Source organism: Zea mays, chromosome 5, assembly GCF_902167145.1.
Source record: "Zea mays cultivar B73 chromosome 5, Zm-B73-REFERENCE-NAM-5.0, whole genome shotgun sequence".
Classification (NCBI taxonomy): domain Eukaryota; kingdom Viridiplantae; phylum Streptophyta; class Magnoliopsida; order Poales; family Poaceae; genus Zea; species Zea mays.
In genome coordinates, this window is record NC_050100.1 from 112,659,828 (window position 1) to 112,683,891 (window position 24,064).

Genomic DNA, 24,064 nt, shown 5'->3' on the forward strand with positions numbered 1-24,064 from the left:
TGTATAATTTCAGCAGTTAAAGAGGTTCCTTCGCCAAATTCAGGCACCACGACCGGTTCAATGTATGCGGCCGATGGGTTAGGACCTTCATCTTCTTGCCCTTCGGCACAGCAGTGGTGGCCAAAGTGATAACTTTTCTTTTCTTCCCTTGCCTTCGCAGTGGGTAGTGATAATCAAGGTATACGAAGCCGATGGCATCAAATACTCTGTTCAATCTTTTCTTCCCCCGGCCCCCGAAGGCTGCGAACAAGGCATCATCTACGGCTTTGCTATATGCTCCAAGTAGCTTGTCGCTGATAGCCTCAATACTTTTTAGCCAATCATCATTCGGCTCATCAAACCGGTCTCTGAATATGAAGGTATACTTCAACCGGACCAGCCCACCTTCAGTTGACTCGACAGTAGTATCCTTCGGCATATCCCAATTTTCTACAAGTGGCCATATTTTGTACGCTATGTGCTCTTGAACTATATCCCTTGTGCCAATGAAGGCACAAACTTTGCTAAAAGCCTTTTGGCATGCTTTGTCATTCTGATCGATTGTCACCTTCGGCCTCCAAAGGCCGAAGCGAGACCAGATGGGGTGTTGGATGATTTCCTTAATGTCCTCTCTTTCAATCAGATCATTCTTGACATAAAACCATTCTTCCATCCAGGCCCTAGGCCATCTTTTTCGAAATGTAGGAACTGGATGGCTTGCATTGGATCGAGCAATGAATCCATAACAACTGAAGTTGTTGTGATACTGCTCCTTGCCGGTAGCCTTAGTCTCGTACAAAAGTTCATGCATGCTGCAAAAACACCTTGCGCTTGGTTCCAATCGTTGGCTTCTCACATCCCAAATAAACAAACACATCCTGATTATAGCTTCAGGGGTAAGTTGATGAAGAAAGATCTGAAACGTCTTCAGTACTTCAACCAAGAATCTGCTCAACGGGAACCGAAGCCCTGCTTTCAAAAAGCTTTGGTAAATAATCACCTCATTTACTTCAGGAGTAGGAGCAGCGCTGTCTCCTCCAACCCTCACAATAGTCATGTCACGGAAGTATCTTCCTCTCATAGCATCAACATGACCTTGTTTGATAGTCGATTTTCCGAAGATGGTATGGCTTGGTCGCCACGACCGATCTTCAGAATCTTCGTCTCCACTTTCTACATCATACTCGTCACTGTCGTCCGAGTCTTCAGACAGATCCGCTAGTATTTCTCTTGTAATTTTTTCTGTGTTCCTTTTTGCCATAGATTTGAAAAACCCAGCGATGAAAGGATCCACAACTTTTTTCTCTTCAAACAGCTTCGTGTCCTCAGTTATCTTTGTCTCCTCAGTCATCTTCTTCTCAGACATGGCGAAAACACGTCTTTAAACTGAAGCTCAAAAAGCTTGAAAATCAGGCGAGAGCTAGTGAACAAGAGCTAAAAGTTTGAGAAAATAACACAAATGGCAGAAATGGCGTATCAAATGTTGTCGGTGTGGGTTCCTATTTATATGTCTGGCACTTTGCAACTTGGCGGGCCCCGTCTGTCATTGACTATCGCTATTCTAGCGAAGGGAAGGTGTTTTTTCGGACCTTAGGCTTAAGGCCTTCGTTCACGTTGCATTCTAAATCTGTTATAACAAATTAATACTGTGAGGGGCTACTGTTGGGGGCCTCCGTCTTCCGAAGGTCCTCAAAAACATGACTAACATGTTTCCCAAGTATAATATATGTACAGGAACCTTCGAACATGGGATAAAGCTGTACATGACATGAAGAGCTTAGTTCAGGAGCAGGATTAACCAATGCCGAAGCTACTCGTGGAAAAGCTTCGGCTCAACATTGGAAAATGAAACCGACTTGAAGGGGAAAAGGCTATCTAGTCCTCGATAGATTATCCCTAGGTCAATAGTAAATGTTAAGGGTATGAATGTAATTCCACACAGACTGCGTCATGTGCCTATAAATAGATGAACAGTGACATCGTACTATTCACGCTGACTTTTTGCCTTCTGTCAAGCCGAAGGTACAAATGTAATTCAATATTGTTCATGTTTGTTCATGATGATATAAAAAAGATATATAAATGATGTCATATGATTATTCATGTTATTTCTTACGTTTTATATGCTTCTCCTTACATTAATATACACTGTGATGATGAAGGTGCGTCATTCATAACCTTCGTTCGAAGATCATTATATTCTAAGGAAAATAATGCTTCGAAGGACGAAGGACGTTAACCATTAATATTTTGTGTTGCCTTGTTCTTAACTCATAGCATTTGAGAACAAGTCCCCAACATTGCCGAAATGTAATGATTATTCAGACTCATTTATACACCTCAACCTTTCTTACTTATTTTACATAAGTACAATATTTAGACTATACTACCTAGTCTTCTTCATCCTTCGTTGCTCCATTGCCTGTTGCAGGAGATCATTCGTCAGGAAGGTTCATGGAAGGAGGGTGCCTAAAAAGGTCCAGCTCCCCATCAGGTCCTTCATGAGCTGTTCCTAACGGTCCGACTCCCATGGCAGCAACGTCTGGTGGCACGTTTGGGTGCAGCTGATCATACAATACATGCACTTCTTCATGTAAGGTATTACAGTACGCTTGCAGGTTTTCAAGAGACGCGCTTGAAAGGGAAATAGGGTTAACCTTTTCCCACAATTAATTTTGGTGGTTGAAGGCCCAACACAAATATGGACTAACTAGTTTGCTCTAGAATACATGTCCTACAAGTGCAAAAAGGTTCAACACAAACCAATAAATATTCAAGTTAGGCATCCAAATTCAAAGGAGCAAAGAAACAAAGTGTGTTGTGGTCTAGCGCACCGGACTGTCCGGTGTGCCACCGGACAGTGTCCGGTGCACCAGGTCCATACAGGGCTGAACTAGCCACTCTCGAGTTTCTCCAGGCGCACTCCGCTATAAATCACCGGACTGTCTGGTGTGCCACCAGACTGTCCGGTGCACCAGCGGAGCAACGACTATCCAGCGCAATGGTCGACTGCAATGACGCCCTGACAGCGCTACAGTGCGCGGCAGAAGTCAGAGTAGAAGTCAGAGGCACATCGGACAGTGAACAGGACCTGTCCGGTGTGGCACCGGACTGTCTGGTGCCACAAGAGGACAAAGCCTCCAACGGTCGACTACTCCCGAACCCTAACGGTTGGGTGATGTGGCGGCGCACCGGACTGTCCGGTGCGCCCGTCGACAGCAGCCATCCCCAACGGCTTGTTGGTGGTTGAGGGCTATAAATACCCCCCAACCACCACAACTCCAAGCATCCAAGTCTTCTGAAGTTTTCATTCAATACAAGAGCTAGTGCATTCACTCCTAGACACAAATCAAAAGATCAAAGCCTCTCCAAGTCCCAATTTCATTCCAACCGCCTAGTGACTTGAGAGAGAGTTTGTTCGTGTTCTTTGCGCTCTTGTTGCTTGGATTGCTTTCTTCCTTCCTCATTCTTGTTCCCAAGTGAATTGTAATCAAAGCAAGAGACACCTAGGTTGTGGTGGTCCTTGCGGGGTCTAAGTGACACGTTTGATTAAGGAGAAAGCTCACTCAGTCTAAGTGACCGTTTGAGAGAGGGAAAGGGTTGAAAGAGACCCGGTATTTGTGACCACCTCAACGGGGACTAGATTCTTTAGAACCGAACCTTGGTAAAACAAATCATCGTGTTCATCCGCTTGATTCGTTCTTGATTTGTTTTTTCTCTCTCCCGGACTTGTTTAAGTTCTAACGCTAACCCTGGCTTGTAGTTTGTGTTTAAAGTTGTAAATTTAAGATTACGCCTATTCACCCTATGGCAGAACCGCCCGAATTATTCCAGCTTAAGTGTCCAAGTCATGCCTCAGAGGCCGCAACACACTTAAATCAGAATAACCCGTCAGTCCCTCAGATCTGGTCTGATAAAGCCACTTATCTAGGATCAAATACCACCAGCTCACTCGAAGGTGAGTCATAGAAGAAATACAATAAAACAGGAAACCTCAAATTAAAGTACTGGAGTTATTACATAAATCGGAGTTTTTCAAATAAACTGAAATAAGTTCATAAGGTAATCTGCAGTGGATAATCAATATCATCGAAAGGTGAGGAATAGGGCAAGGCCTAGCCTACTACTCCTCCTGCTCCTCTCCTGCTGGAGTAGCATCCCACTCGACCGTCCAACCCGGTGGCAGGGTGGTAGGCCAAGTCACACCATCAACCATATCCTGGAGCGTACATGCAAAAATTATGCCACAAGCAAGGCTGAGTATACTAATACTCAGCTAGACTTACCCGGTGTGAGGAATCTACTCATCTACCTCTAGACCATGCAGCTATTTGGCTGAGGGGTTTGGTTTGCCAAAGCACTAGCTGAGTCTAAGATTGATTTTAACTTTTCCAATTCTAATATCATTACTTTTAGCTAAGTTTACTCCTTCTAAGCATACATGGTAACAATCATTTGATACAATCAACATGATATCTCATGTAAAACCTCATTTCACCTCTTACTCAATGTAGTACAAGGGGTCAAGCAGTCTCATTAGCTGCGAAAAGCAGACGATTCGAATCGAGTTTTAACCTTGCAAGGTAAACCTAAACATATGACATGTAGGGGCACTCCGTTGCCACACACGTCAACCATCCCCATCGAACCCCCATTCGTGGCCAGGACTCACCACCTTGGCATACAATGCTCCACTAACCTCGGCTGACGCCGTGCAGTGACCGCACTTGTACCCACCATAGCTAGCATAGGAGACCCAGTCTCAGGACGCGTGAGGGGTAAATTCCACGCCCGGCTTCACTCAGGTACTAGGTTACAGGTCACCATATTTACCGACATGTGCTTAGTACATTCAAACGCTTGACTCAGGTAACCACACATTAATCCTTAATTCTTTTTCTCGTCTCATGGACAAGGCATCCTCCCTGGATCCAAGTCCATAGACCATCATAGATCCCATTATCAAGATGAATACAATCAATTCTAGACCTCGCACGAGTGTTAGAAAAATCACTCGGCTTCTACCGAGATCCTGATTTAGCAAAGCAGCTACTCGACCTAGCATAGTAGTATCCATCTCAAAAAGGAATCCTGAATTCATGCAACTAAGGGTTTCAAGCAATTGCTACACTTAAGTGCACATTACAAGCCTGCAAACATTAAGTGTAGTAAAGTAGCATATATATAAATTGTTTATGCATAAAACTGGGACTTGCCTTCAATTGCTAGGGCTGCGGGGAGATCCTCGATGGCAGGCTCGGGAGCTGGCTCCTGATATTCTTCGTGGATAGCTCCTTGCTCAAGTATGAGCACGTACTCTCCGTCAGCGAGGTTGCGATCTACTGAATGCAATGAGTAATATATATGCATGGCATGATATGCAATTTAGCAACTAAAATCGCAGGGTGAAAGATTAATTAACAGGGAATAGAGCTAAGTCTCGGTATTAGAGATTTCCGGGGTATACTTAGTAAATTTGGGTCAAGTTTGATTACTGAATGGTCAGATTGTTTTTAGTGTTCTACTGATCTTCCTTTTTATGTCTTTGTGATATTTTAACAAGATTCTTAGCTGCAATTATTGCGGTGAGACTTAATAATCTTTCTAATCTATCTCTTCTTTTCTATTTTCATTTAGGTCCTTCAGGTGGGTTTGAACAACAAGATAGTTTTATAAATTTCCAAAAATTATGTAAAAATTACAGTGGCTTCTCACTGGTGTATAACTCTCTGTCTCAAAATTTAGAGCTTAAAAAGTGAGGGTTTCTCCCTGTACAAAATTATCAAATATTAGGGCAGAGGGGGTGTTTTGAACTACAACTCCCTTTTAACAGTGGGTTATTCTCTAAGGCTTATTTTTGCTGGCATTTAGGTGTAATAACATGGTTTTGCACAAATTTTCAGCCACTCATACTTATTTGTAATTTTACTATGATTTTCTAAAGTTTCTAGCCAAAGGGGTGCTTTCTACTACCATTATACTTGAAAAATATCAAACAACAGATTTCTAATTTTCCTATCTTCTTCTTTGCGCAAGAGCAATCATTCTAGAATTGGGTAACTTTTTGCTTAAGGGACAGGGTGGTAGAATTTCTTGAATTAAATGGCCTTTTACATGAGGTAAGGGCAATGGGTGTTATTTTGTAGTTTTGAATAGGTTTTGCATTTTTTTCTGGTGGTCTACTTAATCAATAATTTGGTAAAAATTTATTTTCCCATTGTTGCACAATTTTTGGCTTTCTTATGATTTAATTGGAACATGGCTAAAAATAAAGTTTTAATTGTTCAACCCACTTAAGATGATGGGCTTCGGTGTTTATTATTTTTGTAGGGATGCTCTAGTAGTTAGGAGTCTACTAAATTTTTCTTACCAATTTTGAATGTTCCTTATATTTTTAATGATGGCCTTTCTGGTTTTATTAGTGCCTAATAAAATATTCTACCTTGGATTTGTTCTGGACTAGGGTTCTTTATATTTTTCCTAGGTTCTTTATTACTTATGTGGATTAGGAAAAATATGTTCATCCACTGTCCATTAATTTCTATTGTCTTTCTAATTTTTCTAAGTTTTGGGCAGATATAGTTTTTAATAGATAACCCTGTGTTAATCTTGTATACTGGGGTGCTTAATATTTTTAAACATGCCCAAGTTGGGTTTGGGCTTCTACAAATTTTTCTTATTTTTAAACATGCCTAAGTCTAGCACATAAGCATAACTATTTTTCCTTATTTTAATAAGGTTTGGGCAGTTTCCTTATTTAATTCCAAACTCTAAAATCACTACAGAAATCATAGGGTTCAACATTTTTATTTGATAGCTCCTAATATTCTGAATTCAGTAAAATTGGTTTGACCAAATTTGGTTAAACATTTCTCAAGATATGAATTTCTTAAGTTCTCTGCCTGTTTAAAAAGAATAAACAGAAATGGTTTAAAGGAAAAAGTTTTTGCATCTGGGTCCCTGGCGAAAGTTCTAAGTTTCATTGCAGAGAGGTCCTCGGGTCACTATTCATATGAGTCTCTGACTACGCAGAAAACCCCCTAGGGTTCTGCTAAATCAAACTCGCGGTCCTTCCCCTAATGAAACATTAACCGTGGTGGAGGAAAGGGCGGAGGGGCTTACCGATGGTGAGACTGCTCTGATGAAGTGGTCGAGGGTGTAGGGGAGGTCTTGACGGTCACACCGATGTGCGGATCGTCTCCGGCGATGGTCGGAGTGGGTCGGTCCACGCGCGCAGGCGGGCGAGCTCGTCTGTGGCGAGGGCTTTGGCCTATCCAGGGCGGTACAGTTCAATTGAACTGGTTAGTGAGCTTCACGAGAGGTTAGGGAAGACATATGCGCGAGGAATTGGAAAATGGCTCACCAGATAGCTCGGTTCACGCGCGGTGGCGGGTGACCGAAGTTCGGCGAGGGCGATTCTGCTTCTCCGGTGAGGCAATGCCTTGGCTCAAGCTTGGAGAAGCTTCACAGGCTCTTGGGGAAGCTATCTAAGGGCTCAGTTGAGGCTAAAGGTCTCTGGAAATGGTTGGCCACGGTAGCCGGCGCTCGGGTGGCTCGGGTGGGTGGCGCAGAGTTCGTCGGAGCTAAGGGTGGTGTCTGGCTAGTGAGGGTGAGTGCGGAGTGAGGTGAGGCACGTCTGGGGGTGGTCTTAAAGGCGTGGGCGAGCACGGCCGAGGGGTGGCTCTAACATGCGCTCAGGGTGTGCGCGGGCGAGCGCCAGTGCGCGCTCTAGCGTCTGGACATGGCGTCGAGCACGAGGCAGCATAGAGAGAGGTCATGTTCAAGCGCGGATTGGCTCCAAATCTTTGAGATTATGGTCATGATCCCGTTGAGAGATCTCTTCCCCTGACATTCCTTTATCGTTTGTGTGTGGAGGCTTATGGGTTTCGCTGACTGGATCAAGAGATATGGAGGGGTGAAGTTGGGTTTGTCTCACTGCTTAACTCTGATAGAAAATCTTGGGTTTGACGTGTCTAGGGCACGCATCGCGATGCCATCTTCACACACATGCAGAGGGGTTAGTTTAGAACAAAATTGTTAATGGGGACTTAAGCATTTGAGCTAGGTATCAAGGTGAACGCGCTCAAGTTCTAGGTGAAGGCTGAAATTCAGAAATCTGAATTTCAGGTTCCCCCTAGGGAGCTTTCACTTGGAGGGCCTTTTTGGGGTTTTCAATAAACTATTTTGGCCATACTTTTATAACAAATGTTGTAGTTTAGGTAGTGTATTTCAACTTTAATAATTGGCCTAAGCCATGATTCCATGTTTTTCATGGTCTTTTTACCCCTTTTCTTCCTTTCTACTTTAGTGGCTCAATTAGGGTTGTTCAAGGGTTTTAGCAAATTCTTTCCCTTTTCGGAATGCACCATATGATTTAGGCATGATTATTAAGATAAAATACTTAGTGGAACTTTTATTCTGAAGTTGATTGGTGTCTTTTGCCCAATTTGGTTCACATGAAATAATGGTTCTTGAGTTAGCACTAAGAGGGACTTTGAGAATTACTGGGTTGTTACAGCCTTCCCCCCTTAAAGGAATCTCGTCTCGAGATTCAGGTCGGAGTCCTCCCAGGGTGAAGCGAAGGTTAAGGCTTGCTTGAATTTTGGTGGTTCATTTATCAAGGTTCTTTTAATAAACTGTTCTTCGAATGTCATCTTCTTTGCAACTTCAGAAGGAAGTCCTTTTAGCTTTAGTTTTACGATTAACCCTTTTTATATTAAGATCATTTTTTCTTATATTTAGATTCAAGGGCAGGGGAGGGGTTGGGCATGGTTACGTACCAATTCCCTTTGGTAGACAATCAGGGAAGTTCGAACGTAGAAATTCCTCAGTCTCCCAAGTAGCCTCTTCCTCTGAGTGATTACTTCATTGGATCTTATACATCTTGATCGATTTAGCCCGAGTTGATCTTTATTTGCAATCCAGAACCTTGGAAGGGTACTCTTGGTACGATAGATCTGGCTCTATCTCCAATTCTGGTTCTGCTATGATCTCGATCGGCAATCGAACACATCTCTTTAGTTGAGATACATGGAATACATTGTGGATGGCAGACATTTTCGGAGATAACCTCAATTTGTATGCCACGGGTCCACATGCTTCTATGATCTCATAAGGTCCAATGTAACGAGGGGCTAGCTTGCCTTTGATCCCAAACCTCTGCACTCCTTTGGTGGGTGATACCTTCAAATATACGAAATCTCCCACTTCGAACTGGAGAGGTTTCCTTCTTTTATCATGGTAACTCTTCTGCCTGGCCTGAGTAGCTTCTAAATTCTTCCTGATTAGTTTGACTTTTCTCTCGGCTTTAGTCACTAAGTCAGGTCCAAAATTTTCTCTTTCTCTAGGCTGAGACCAATTAAGGGGTGTTCGACACCTTCTTCCATATAGGGCTTCGAAAGGTGCCATCTTTAGGCTGGATTGGTAAATGGTGTTATAAGCAAACTCTGCCAAGGAGAGGTACTTATCCTAGTTCTTACCACAATCGATTGCACAAGCCCTTAACATATCTTCAAGAATTTGATTAACCCTTTCGGTCTGACCATCAGTCTGCGGTTGGTAAGCTGAACTCCTTATTAGCTTAGTTCCTAAAGACTCCTGCAGTTGTTCCCAAAATCTGGCAACAAATTGAGCTCCTCGGTTAGAGATAATGGTTTGGGGCAATCCATGCAAACACATGATTTGATCAATGTACAGCTCTGCATACTTCTGAGCCTTATCAGTGGTGTGCACTGGAAGAAAATGTGCCACTTTTGTGAGTCGATCCACAATGACCCAAATTGAATCATGATGTTGGGAGGTGTTGGGCAGACCGACAATAAAATCCATGCTGACGTCATCCCATTTCCATGAAGGTACTGACAGGGGTTGCAAGGCACCAGTTGATTTTAAGTGGCTTGCCTTTATCCTCTGACATGTGTCACATTCTGATACATATTGGGCTATCTCCCTCTTCATTCTGGTCCACCAATACAAGGGCTTCGGATCATGGTACATTTTGGTGCTTCCTAGATGCATGGAGAATTTGGAGAGATGAGCTTCATCCAAGATCTTCTTCTTGAGATCCTTATTTCTAGGAACCACCAACCTGCTTTCAAACCACAATATACCCTTCCCATCTTGGCAGAAACACTTATACTTCTCTGTCTTCTGATGGAGGTTCTCTTTAATGATTTGCACTCCCTTGTCACTGAGTTGGGCCATGATTATCTCGTCTTGCAAAGTTGGCTCAATGGAAATGTGAGACAAAGCACCAGATGGAATCACTTCAATCTTCATTTTGTTCAACTCATCACATAGGGTGTTGATGCGAGAATCCATCATAACACATTTGCATTGTGATTTCTGACTCAAGGCATCAGCTACCACATTGGCCTTCCCTAGGTGATAGTGTACCTCCAGGTCATAGTCCTTGATCAGCTCTAGCCATCTTCTCTGCCTCATGTTGAGATTAGCCTGAGTAAAGATATACTTTAGGCTCTTATGATCTATGAAGATGTTGTAGTGGGTTCCCATCAAATAGTGTCTCCACATCTTCAATGCATGAACCACGACTGCTAACTCCATGTCATGAGTGGGATAATTTTGCTCATGAGGCCTGAGTGCTCTTGACGCTTAAGCAATGACTCGGTTGTCTTGCATCAAAACACAACCTAGTCCAGTGCCAGAGGCATCACAGTACACATCAAATGGCTTGCTACTATCGGGTTGCGCTAACACCAGTGTTGTGGTCAGATGTTGCCTCAATGTGTGGAAGGCATCTTCGCACTTCTGACCCCAAACAAACTTGGCTCCTTTCTTCAACAATTCAGTCATGGGCTTCGCAATTCAAGAGAAATCCGGAATGAATCTTTGGTAATAACCGGCCAATCCCAAAAAACTTCGAATCTGACAAACATTCATTAGCGGCTTCTAGTTCATCACCTCTTGCACCTTATCAGGATCAACAGTTATGCCTGCCTGAGAGATAGTGTGACCCAAGAATTTGATTTCCTTTAGCCAAAAATCACATTTTGACAATTTGGCATAAAGACGGTGCTCTCGCAGACGTTGAAGCACTACATGCAAATGACCGACATGCTCTTCTTCGTTCTTTGAGTACACCAAGATATCATCGATGAAAACCACCACGAAGTTGTCCAATTCAAGCATGAAGACAAAGTTCATCAGAAACATGACGTATGCTGGTGCATTAGTCAGCCCAAATGACATTACCAGATATTCATACAACCCATATCTGGTTGAGAAGGTAGTCTTCGGAATATCACTTGCTCGTATCTTGATCTGATGATAGCCAGAGCGAAGGTCTATCTTGGAAAACACTTTGGCTCCGACCAATTGATCGAAAAGAACATCAATACGAGGCATAGGATACTTGTTCTTGATAGTCACCGCATTAAGTGGGCGGTAATCTATGCACAGCCTCAAGCTTTCATCTTTCTTCTTTACAAACAAGGCTGGACATCCCCAAGGCGAAGTACTTGGGCGGATGAAACACTTGTCTAACAATTCTTGCAATTGCTTCTTCAATTCTGCCAATTCTGGTGGTGGCATCCGGTAAGGCCTCTTGGAAATAGGTGTCGTTCCCGGTTGCAACTCGATGGCGAATTCAATATCCCGGTCTAGTGGCATTCCTGGTAATTCATCTAGAAAACATCTGCATACTCATAGAGGACTGGAATCTTCTTCAAAGGTAACTCTATCATAGCAAAGGCACATGATCGAGTAGAATCTTGGCTAGGCAGAAATAGGGTGAAACTCCCACAGATTGGTGATTTAATTTCAACGATGTGGCTGGCTATATCTAGCACCACTTGGTGCCGGGTCATCCAATTGGCTCCCAAAATAATGTCCACATTTTCCAATCCTAGAATAAGGAGGGTGGTCTTGACAATGTGGCTTCCCAGTCGAATGGGCACGCTTTGATTTAATTGGTTTGTTGCAACCTTGCCTCCTAGCGTTGCGATCATAAAAGACCCTTGAGTATGATAGAAAGGAAATTGACACTTAGCACTGAACTTCTAGCTAATGAAGCTATGAGATGCACCAGAATCAAACAGAATTAATGCAGGTTGATTAAAAACTGAAAAGATACTAGTCATGATGGGGGCTCCCTCAGGTAACTCCTCTAGAGTAGTGAAGTTGAGCTTCCCTTGCCTGACTTGCATCTTCTGCTTTCTTCCCTTGTCTTGATTCGGTGCTAGCATCTGCCTCTGCTGATTCCTTGGGCAATTATTGGCATAATGGCCCACATTGCCACAAGTGAAGCACTTGTTCCCATTTCCCTGGCGGAACTGATGCTGCTGCGGAGGTTGATTGTTCCTTGGAGCGGGAGCTGGAAAACGATTGGGGGCTGTTGGGGACTTGTTCTCAAATACTATTAATTAAGAACAATGCAACACAAGATGTTAAATGTTAATGCCCTTCGTCCTTCGAAGCATTATTTTGTAGGATTACGGGGAGGCTACACTAGCGCAAAACAAAATTTTCAACCCCATAATACCAAGAACTACTGCGGTTATAGGTCATGGAATTACCACTAGACGCGCAGAGCAGCGGAAGACGTCTCGATGTAGACGAACACGTCGAGCAGTGCCGTGCAGTCGCCGGCGTCCTTCACGTCCTCGCACAGTTCGTCCAAGTGCTCCAGATGCAGCACCTCCGAGGTATCCACACGTACAGGGAGGAAGCGCCGCGTACCGAACTGCTAGGTTCGCGACGGCGGCTTGACGAGGGCGAGAGGTGGGCAGCGGCTGTTAGTTCGCAGGTGGCGAATTAGGTTTTCCTTAACCGCGCCCCCGCCCCTCATTATATAGGCGTTATGGTGGGCTTCTGACGCCGAGGCCCATCATTAACCCTAAAGCCCAGTCTAATTTCGGATCTAATCCGAATTAGGCTTCCTTCCCCTTAACTGTGTGACCCTATAGGTTCACGTACAAATAGACATAGCCCGAGTACTCTTACTTGGCCCAATAATTGACAGCGGCCTCTAGCAAGACATGTCAACTCCTATGTGTACGTAAAGATCATATCAGACGAACCATTGCGACATTACGTACATGTTGTTCCCTTTGTCTCACGATATTTGGTCTGGCTCTAAGCTGACCTCTCTTTCTCGATACTGTGAATTGGAATCCTTTCAATGGTTAACTCTTAACCCTAGCACGGCCATGCATTTCTTGATCCAATCACTCGAGGGGCCCAGAGATATCTCTCTCACAAAGAGAGGGACAAATTCCATCTTGACTGACCATGCCTCATAGCATGCTTCCTGACAAACCCAAAACTACCTTTATAACTACCCAGTTACGGGATAGCGTTTGATAGTCCCTAAGTAAGTCAATTCACATCTTGAGAACATGCGACAATCTCAGGTCTAAGGATACAATATTCATGTTGCAAGAAGAGAACTATATTACAATATCTCACGTGGGTCGGTCCGGCCTCATGTCATACATGCGCCCACATTATTAGTTTACCATCTCCATGTTCATGACTTGTGAAATGTAGTCATCAACTAATACATGTGCTAGTCATCGACTCTGACTAGGGACATCATTTAGAATAACCATATAAGTAAAGAATCTCACAAACAATTCACATAATTGCTAATCAATACAAGGTGCCTTCCATGGATATTCAATTAAGCAATATATATATCATGGATACAAAGAAATATGCTCATCTCTATGATTATCTCTAGGGCATATTTCTAACATATTTCCCTTAGGATATAATGATCTTTAGACGAAGGTCATGAAGGACATATCTTTATCATCGCAATATATGTTAAATAAAAGAAGAAGCATATGGCATATAGGAAACAACATAAACAATTATATAACATTGTCAATTCATTCTAATTATATAATCATGGAAAGGCAGGAACAATATTGAATTACAAAAGTACCTTCGGCTTGATAGAAGGCAAAAAAGTACAAGTGTGATGCAAAAGCAAGCACAAGTCAGCGTGAACAGTACGGGGGTACTGTTCATCTATTTATAGACACAGGACGCGACCTGTGAGAAATTACATTCATGCCCTTTACATTTATTATTAACTTATATACAAATCTATGAGGACTAAATAGCCTTTTCTCCTTTAAGTTGGTTCCTTTTCCCGCGAATGAGCCGAAGCTCCCTTGCGCGTAGCTTCGGAGCAATGGCAACCTTCATCACGATCATGCTCTTCTCATCGTGTACGCTTTTATCATGAATCCGAAGGTACCTGACCATAAGCCATACTTGGAAGACATTGTTAAATTACGTTTTTGAGGACCTTCGGAGGATGAAGGCCCCAACAGTAGCCCCTCGCAGTATTAATTTGTTTAAGATAACGAATTCAGACTGCGACATGGACGAAGGCCTTAAGACGAAGGTCCGAAAAACACCTTCCCTTTGCTAGAATAGCAACAGTCAATGACAGACAGGACCCTCCAATTCGGGGCGTGCCGAGCGTATAAATAAGAACTTGCACCAACCTCATTTGGTACGCTGCTTGCGCCATTTGCTTTGTTTTCTCAATTTTATAGCTCTTGCTCGCCAGCGCTTGCTAGTTTCTCAAGCTTTCTAAGCTTCGGTTTGAAGGACATGTTTTCATCATTTCCGAAGAAAAGGTGTCTCAAGACAAGAAAGTTATTGCTGAGACGAAGTTAACCGAAGAGGAGAAGCTCTTTGAACAGAAGAAGGCTGTGAATCCTTATATAGCTGGGTTTTTAGAATTAATAGCAAAATCAAATACAGAGAAGATTACAAAAGAGATATTGGAGGGCCTATCTAAAGACACTGGTGATAGTGACAACTATGATGTAGAAAGTGGGGGTGAAGATTCCGAAGATCGACCGTGGAGGCCAAGCCATACAATTTTTGGAAAGTCGACCATCAAGCAAAGTCACCTTGAGAGCACGAGGGGGAGGTACTTTCGAGATATATCTATTGTGAGGGCTAGCAAAGACAATAACACTCCTGCGCCCGAGGAGAATGAAGTTGTGATCTTCCGAAGCTTCTTTAAAGCTGGGCTTCGGTTCCTACTGAGCAGGTTTGTAGTTGAAGTGTTGAAAACCTTCCAAATTTTCCTTCATCAACTGACCCCCGAAGCCATATTGAGGATGGGAGTCTTCGTCTGGGCAACAAGGAGCCAAGGTATAGACCCAAGCGCAAAATGCTTCTGTAGCATGCACGAACTTATGTATGAAACGAAGGCCACGGGAAAAGAACAGTATCACAACAACTTCAGTTGTTATGGATTTATCGCTCGTCCCAACTCAAGCTACCCAGTGCCAACATTTCAGAAAAGATGGCCAGGAAATTGGATGGAGGAATGGTTTTATGTGAAGAACGACTTAGTAGCGAGGGGGGATGTTAAGGAGGTTATTATGCGCCCCATTTGGTCCCGCTTCAGCCTCCGAAGGCCGAAGGTTGAGATTGACGAAGCCGCCGAAGCATGCCAAAAGGAATTTGGTATTGTCTGCTTTTTTATTGGTACAAGAGATTTAATCCAAGAGCATATAGCCTTCAGAGTATGGCCGCTTGTAGAGAACTGGGAAATGCAGAAGGAAACTGTCACCGAGTCTAGCGAAGGTGACTTGGTTCGACTGAAATACACCTTCAGATATGGAGATAAATTTGATGAACCAAATGATGACTGGCTGAAATGTATCGAAGCTACAAGTGATGAAATGCTTGGGCCATATTCCAAAGCAGAAGATAATGCATTATCCACATCCTTCGAGGGCCGGGGAAAAAAGAGATTGACAGAGTTTTTGATGCCATTGGTTTTGTTTACCCCGACTACTGCTACCCGCTGCGGGGACGGGGAAAGAAGAGGAAAACTGCTGCTTCGGCCACTCCAGATGAGCCTACGCCAAAGAGCAAAAAGTTGAAAGTCCTTACCCAACGGCCACGTTATATTGAACCGGCCGTAGTGCCTGAGTTTGGCGGGGAGACTTCTTCAGCTGCTGAACCAAAAGAGCCCATTCCTCCTTTGCAGAAGGTTGAAGATCCGGCTATAATGCCGAAGGTACCTTTAGCGGAGCTAGCTGAGTCGAAGACTGATAAAGATAAGGCCGAAGAGCAAAAAATTGAAGGAAGAAAAATGTTAAAAATTTTAAGCCCTTCGGCAGAAGTAACAGTGTCGAAGGCACAAAAAAGTTTTGTGGCAACTCCCAAAAGAAGAAGGATGGCAAATGTACTAGATGTGTTAGAAACAGTAAAGGCTTTAAGCTCCACTCCTTCAGGGAAAATCGCCGAGGCTTCAAAAATGCAAACCAAAGCTAAAACAAAGCCGACCGAAATTGAAGCTGCAGTAATCCAAGCTAGTGCCGAAGCTGGGCCTTCAGAGCTCGCCGAGAAAAAACCTTCAGAAATTGAAGAAAGGGCAATAGAAGAAAAAGCCACAGAGCAAGTGTCGCCTGAAAAGGTTGCTACTCCTACTCCCGAAGCTTTGAAAGAGAGCATTGATTACATCATCCGCCATGCTTCGGGAAAGGTACTTTCTAAGGAAGAAAAAATGAGAAGCTCAAAATTATGCCCAAAAACTGAAATACCCGAAGGGGGCATTGGTGTTTAATGGTGGTGGGGAAGAAGATTTTTTGTACTGTCTCCCGGATAACAAAGAGATATCCGTCAGCTGGGAGATAGGAAGAAGCTTCAGATTTCCAAAGCTAGAAGATGGCCTCTCAGTATTGTCAAAGGATGAATTGGCTGACAGTTTAGCATACAATAGCATAAAGGTATGAAGATCAATTTTGTATTTGAAAACGAATTACTTCATTTGTTTATACTTAATGATGTACTCCTCTTGCAGGGCTTGATCCTTAGCAATGCCCTCAGAGCACAGAAAAACATCGAAGATGAAGGGTGTACAATGGCTCTGAACAACCTTCGTTCGGAGGTAATTGAACTAAGGAACGAAGGCCTTGAAAAGGATAAAATATTAATTTCATTGGTAAACAAAATAAAAGAAGACGAAGCTAGTTCCAAAGCTCAAGCTGAGGCCTAAAAGAGTGAAATTGAAGACCTTCGGAGACAATTAGCTGAGGCCAAAGAAAAATTCGTTGTTGCTGAAGCTGATCGAGATGCCAGCGAATATTGGAAAAATTATTTAGAAAAGACAGTTGCAGAGCTTCGCGCATCCAAGGAAAGATGTTTTTAAAAATCTGTGGGGTCCGTGAAGAAGATGAAGACTAGCTTCGCCAACGTGGGCGCCTATTCAAGCGAAGACAACTTCATACGAGGCGACACTGAAGGTGTTATCGAATGGATCAGCGGAGAAGCCGAAGCTTTTGTGGAAATTTTAAGTGATCGCGGGGATGTTTGTGTGTTCTCTGGTGCGAGAGGAGTTTCAGATATCTTGGAGAAGGCGGGTTGCAAGCATGTTAAAACCCTAGCTCAGGCCAAAGCTGCCTTCTCCGCGGACGACACGAAGGATCCCTCGGCCGAAGCAAGTTTTATGGGTGGAAAATTTTTCATTGGCATTTGGGAAAATGGCGGCCGAGAAATGGCTCATGAAATAATGAAGAAGAGCGAAAAAGATATTCATGACTCTCGAGAAGCAGTGAAGAAAGCTGAAAAAGCTGCCGAACTCGAGAGATGGATATGTATCGTTTAATGGCTTTTAGCTTCATTGTTTGTTTTCGTGAATTCAAACTGATTGATTTTTTCTATCTTAGCTGAATTACCTCCTCCACCGGAGCCATTCGACCCTCTGGCTGATCCGGGGATAAAGAAAGCAATATAAATTATCAACATAGCCAAATCTATCGTTGACGAAGTCGTCAACAAATTGCTTAACGAAGCTGCGGAGAAAGTTCTAAAGGAAGAACAGTAGTTGCTGTAAAAATGTTCTTAAGTGATTAATGTAACATTTGTTAAAATAAGCCTGTAATATTTGATGTGTATAGTTTTGAATCTAACATGTAAATTGTTTTGCAATGCACTTCTTTGCGATGCATGAAACTTTTATATACATACAATTTTTGAACGTTCGGCGAAAAAACACCTTCCCTTCTTTTCATGCTTCGTAAAGAAGAATTTTTTTGCCTCGTAAGAACATCCACACTTCATAAAAACATCAATGCTTCGTAAAGAATAGATCCCTTCTTCCACATCAGAACTGATGAAGCTGTAATTCTCAGCTTTGTGCCTTAGCACCTTTTCATTTTTGTAAAGCATTCTCCGAAGATCGGCTTCATTTCCAATTCATGTCATTGATGTGATATGATGTATGCTGTGATGCTATGCGATATGATGCGATGATATGATGCAAAGAATGATGCTAATGTCGAAAGCACATACCCACGCTGAAACACAATATCTGCGTCCCCTTAGGAACGAACAAAATCTCTTTGCCGTTTATTTTTCGGCTTCACCGCTTATTTTTCGGTGTAAGTTTTGCATCCCCTTAGGAACGTCTTTTGAACTTATCCGCCTTCTATTTCGGTGGTATTCGCGTTGACTTTTCGCGCTTCGCCTTATATTTTGGCGGTATTTGGCTCTGCATTCCCTTTGGAACGACTTTTGAGCAGAAAACTTACACTGCGCTCCCTTAGGAACGACTTTTTGTGGCTTCGGCAAACTTACGTTGCGCTCCTTAGGAACGACTTTTGTAGCTTCGGTGAAACTTGCAATGCGATTTTTAGCTCTGCATTCCCTTAGGAACATCTTTTGAGCTTCAGCAATTTTTGAGCTTCGTGAGTCTGTGGAGAAGATATATTTCACTCTGACGGGAACGAAGCTATTCCAAGAAATTAAAACTAGGTTTACATTGATTGTTCCTTATTAAAAACAAAATGACAATGAACGTAAAAATGTTTCAAAGGTAGGATATCTCTCAATAGATGTGCTTTGATTCTGGCACAGTACTGTTGACTATGCGAGCTTCGGATTCCTCCCTGAATTCCTGTTGCTGTTGAGAGTGCTGGTGCCCTTCTGGCTGCTGGCTTCGGGAATAGGTCGGTTGTAGTGGTGGCGGAGGCGGGAGTTGTGGCCAGGAAGCCTGTGAATGGCTAGCCGTAGCGACAGAAGCTGCAGGATGATTATTCACATACTCTATTATGTATGGAGAGTGACACGAAGCAGTGTGTAAGACCTGCTTCGGCTGGTTCTGCCGAGCTTCGGCTTCTGCTATTTCCTTTTGTTTCTGAATGGTGATATGGCACATTCTTGTAGTATGACCCTTGTCCTCACCATAGAATAAGCAGTAAATCTTTCTAGCCTGATCCCTAAACCTTCCTCCAAAGTCCCTGGCGCCTATGCCCCTTGGAGCTGGTGGCCTGAAGGAGCTTTGTTGTTGCCCCGAAGATTGTGAGGTATATTATGACCTCTGAGACTGACTTCCTTTGTCATCACCTTGAGTGAAGTTATGGATTGACCTGACGTGCCTCGATTGGATTCTTCCTCTGAAGCCCCTGGTCATTTCAGAGAATCTATAAGCTTCCTCCCTTCTTTGGCGGAAGTCGTTGTCAGCTCGGATGTACTCATCCATCTTCTGAAGCAGCTTCTCCAGAGTTTGCGGGGGCTTCCTTGCGAAGTACTTAGTCGTAGGTCCTGGCTGAAGGCCCTTAATCATGGCCTTAATGACAATTTCATTGGGCACTGTAGGTGCTTGTGCCCTTAGTCGCAAAAACCTTCGTACATAGGCCTGAAGATATTCTTTGTGGTCTTGCGTACATTGGAACAGAGCCTGAGCTGTGACCGGCTTCATTTGAAATCCTTGGAAGCTAGTAACCAACATGTCCTTAAGCTTTTGCCATGACGTGATGGTCCCTGGTCGAAGAGAAGAATACCATGTTTGGGCTACATTCCGGACTGCCATGACGAAGGACTTCACCATGACTGCAGTGTTGCCCCCATACGAAGATATAGTTGCTTCGTAGCTCATCAGAAACTGCTTTGGATCTGAGTGTCCATCATACATGGGGAGCTGAGGTGGCTTGTATGATGGGGGCCATGGGGTAGCCTATAGTTCTGCTGCCAAGGGAGAAGCATCATCAAAAGTAAAGGCATCATGATGAAAATCATCATACCATGCATCCTCGTTGAATGGGCCTTCTTGTCGAAGCTCCTTGTGCTGGGGCTTTCATCTTGGACAAGATGACGCACTTCTTCAGTGGCTTCATCGATCTTCCTTTGAAGATCAGCCAATTGCACCATCTTCTCCTTCTTCCTTTGAACTTGCTGATGGATTATCTCCATATATCTAATCTCTTAGTCCAACTCCTCTTCCTGGAGTGTTGGACTGGTAGCTTTCCTCTTCTGGCTTCGAGCCTCTCAAAGAGAAAGAGTTTCTTGGTTCGGGTCCAGCGGCTACAGTGCAGCGGTCCCTGATGCTGAAGTTGTCTTTGGCGGCATGACGAAGGTCAATGCTTGCCGAAGGTGGTCGAAAAGGGTTCACCGGAGGTGGGCGCCAATGTTGGGGACTTGTTCTCAAATACTATGAATTAAGAACAAGGCAACACAAGATGTTAAATGTTAATGCCCTTCGAACTTCGAAGCATTATTTCCCTTAGGATATAATGATCTTCAGACGAAGGTCATGACGGACATATCTTTATCATCGCAATATATGTTCAATAAAAGAAGAAGCATATGGCATATAGGAAACAACATAAACAATTATATAACATTGTTAATTCATTCTAATTATATAATCATGAAAAGGCAAGAACAATATTGAACTACAAAAGTACCTTCGGCTTGATAGAAGGCAAAAAAGTACAAGTGTGACGCAAAAGCAAGCACACGTCAGCGTGAACCGTACGGGGTACTGTTCATCTATTTATAGACACAGGACGCAACCTGTGAGAAATTACATTCATGCCCTTTACATTTATTATTAACTTATATACAAATCTATGAGGACTAAATAGCCTTTTCTCCTTTAAGTTGGTCCCTTTTCCCGCGAATGAGCCAAAGCTCCCTTGCACGTAGCTTCGGAGCAACGGCAACCTTCGCACGATCATGCTCTTCTCATCGTGTACGCTTTTATCATGAATCCGAAGGTACCTGTCCATAAGCCATACTTGGAAGACATTGTTAAATTACGTTTTTGAGGACCTTCAGAGGACGAAGGCCCCCAACAGGGGCTAGCTGCTGCTGCTGAGGTGGCCTGATCACCCATCTGCCTGCCTGCTGCTGAAATCCTCTGCTCTGATTGTGGGAAACATTTCTGAACCTCTAGGTTTGAGCGGAGGGTGCTGACAATGGTGCCTTCCTCTTCTTCTCTACTCGGTGAGATACAATACAATCCTCCTGTGAGATGGCCAAGTTGACCAACTCATTGAAGCTATCAGCCCAAACAGTGTTCAGACGCTCACACAACTTGGTGTTGAGACCCCCGCAGAAACGATCTCTCTTCTCATCAGAATCAGCATAATACCCTACGTACTGGCACAGGTCATTGAAGGCCTGAGCATACTGCAATATCGTGTGGGTTCCTTGATTGAGTGCCAGGAATTCATTTAGCTTGCAGTCAAGAATTCCAGCTGGGATGTGGTGTCCTCTGAAGGCAGTCTTGAATTCTTCCCAAGAAACTTCATGACCAGCAGGTAGCATGGCACGGAAATGGTCCCACCAAGTCCGAGCAGGTCCGCGAAGCTGCTGCGCGGCGAAGCGAGCCTTGGTGTCATCAGGGCAGTCTTCCGTGAGGAGGGGAAACTTGGACTCCACGACGTGTAACCACACATCAGGGTCCAACGGATCCTCTGCCTTGGTGAACAAGGGCGACTGCGTACTCAGGAACTCCTGGTAGGTCGTCACGGCTGGAGGTCGCTGTGGCTGGTCTCCACCGTGCTGCTGAGTGTGGGCCTAGCGCTGCAAGAGCCGTCGCAGAATTTTGTTCTGCTGAGCCATCAGCTCCTGCACCGTGGGAGCTGGGGGAGGTGGCGGGGGAACTTGCTCGTTATGCCCGCGACGCTGCTTAGCTGTCATCTAAAAACAGAGATTGTCGCCATTTTTATCCCATTTCACAATTTCGAACAATATGCTTTTATCTTGTATGGAAAGAAATTGTCATAATCAAAACATTTAATTCGAACGAAGATAACATGGTTACAACATTCCACTGATCCCAAAAGTTCTCATGGGTTACATCAATTAGGGGAAAGTTCCCGTAAGCCTAGTCCAAAATCTGTCGTCAACCAAGCTCGTGTGGGTTTCTATCCTCCTAAAGCGTCAAAATGACTCATCAACCCTGAGTAGTGGAAGCGACACTGGATACGGGTGAAGGGGGCATCTCAGAGGCAGTTGCATTGACACCAGGGGCTGGCCTAACTCCTCGGGATCCTCTCCTCCCTCGATTCTGGCCTCATTGGCCTCCATCTCCAGATGGTGCATGTCCAGGTGGTCATTAGCTTCCTCGAGCTCCTGCTGCACATCGTGGAGCTGGTTTTCCAGGACATCAATGGTGTTGTCCCGGATCTCCACCTTCTGCTCTAGGGTGGTGATGCGCTGGCTCAATCGTTCCACCTATATGTCCTTTTCCACCAACTCTGAGAACAAGTCGACCACGAAGTCTTCTCGGTTGTCGAGGGTGAGCTTGGTGGTTTGAGCGAGGTTAGCAAGATGTGCCATAGCGTCGCTCTGCAGGGCCTAAAGGCGGTACAGTGCGCTCATGCACTGAACAGTAATTCTCCCAACCAAGTTGGGATACATGGCCCATACGTCCTTCACATGGCTCACACGGTTGCACCACATGGGGTCATCCCTCTTCTCAGCGGGGAAAAGTCCCAAGGGGTGCATCACCATCTCCAGGGGATGGTAGCCACAGAAAGTCGTCAGGGTCTTCATAGCTGCCGCTTTGGTGGTGCCATCCGTCCTGAATCCAACAGTCTCGAAGTCAAGGGAACGCCATCCGGGCTGAAGGGGATGAGCCTCTAGAGTCAGCCAGACTCAGCAACGTGGCACCCGATGCTCCTCGTACAGCTGCACTGTGTACAAAGGGGGCGTAGGGTAACCGGTGGAGTTGAGCACTTCCCACAAGATGGAAGGAAAACCATCATGAGAAAGAAAATCGGAACTGAAACGAGTATCTCCTCCATTGGCGGAGGTGGGTGAAGTCATCTGTGGAAGAGGATCAGATGTAAAGGTTATGGTGGAAGAAAGAAAAATAAAAGAGCCTGGGTGGTTAAAAAGGAAGCGGGTTAGATCAAATTTTTACTTCTTTAATTTTTTTAATCCTTTTAGTTTTATAATGCATGCATGCTGAAAATAACGTCTCCTCTCCGAATAAATAGGGTGCTTTTTAGGGCATCCTTAAAAAATCCTAAGTCTAGCCCATAGGGCCTATTTAATTAGACACCTATTTCTCCCACTATTCCTGAGGCCTTTCGTCCTAGGTCTAGCGTTCTAGTCCTGACGAGTCAATTACTGGTTTCTAAGGAAATTTTAGATTTTTGAAGGTTGGTATTCATGGTTTATTGCTTCCTCTGTGGGGGTAACCTGGCTCCAATACCAGCTATGGTAGAACCGCCCAAATTATTCCAGCTTAAGTGTCTAAGTGACGCCTCAGAGGTCGCAACACACTTAAATCGGAATAACCCGTTAGTCCCTCAGATCTAGTCTGATAAAGCCACTTATTCAGGATCAAATACCACCAGCTCACTCGAAGGTGAGTCACAGAAGAAATACAATAAAACAGGAAACCTCAAATTAAAGTACTGGAGTTATTACATAAATCGGATTTTTCAAATAAAGTGAAATAAGTTCATAAGGTAATCTGCAGCGGATAATCGATATCGTCGAAAGGTGAGGAATAGGGCAAGGCCTAGCCTACTACTCCTCCTGCTCCTCTCCCGCTGGAGCAGCATCCCACTCGACCGTCCAACCCGATGGCAGGGTGGTAGGCCAAGTCACACCATCAACCATATCCTGAAGCGTACCTGCAAAAATTATGCCACAAGCAAGGATGAGTATACTAATACTCAGCTAGTTTTAACCTTGTCAAGTAAACCTAAACACACGACACGTAGGGGCACTCCGTTCCCACACACGTCAATTGTCCCCATCGATCCCCCGTTCGTGGCCAGGACTCACCGCCTTGGCATACAATGCTCCACTGACCCCAGCTGCCGCCGTGTAGTGACCGCAC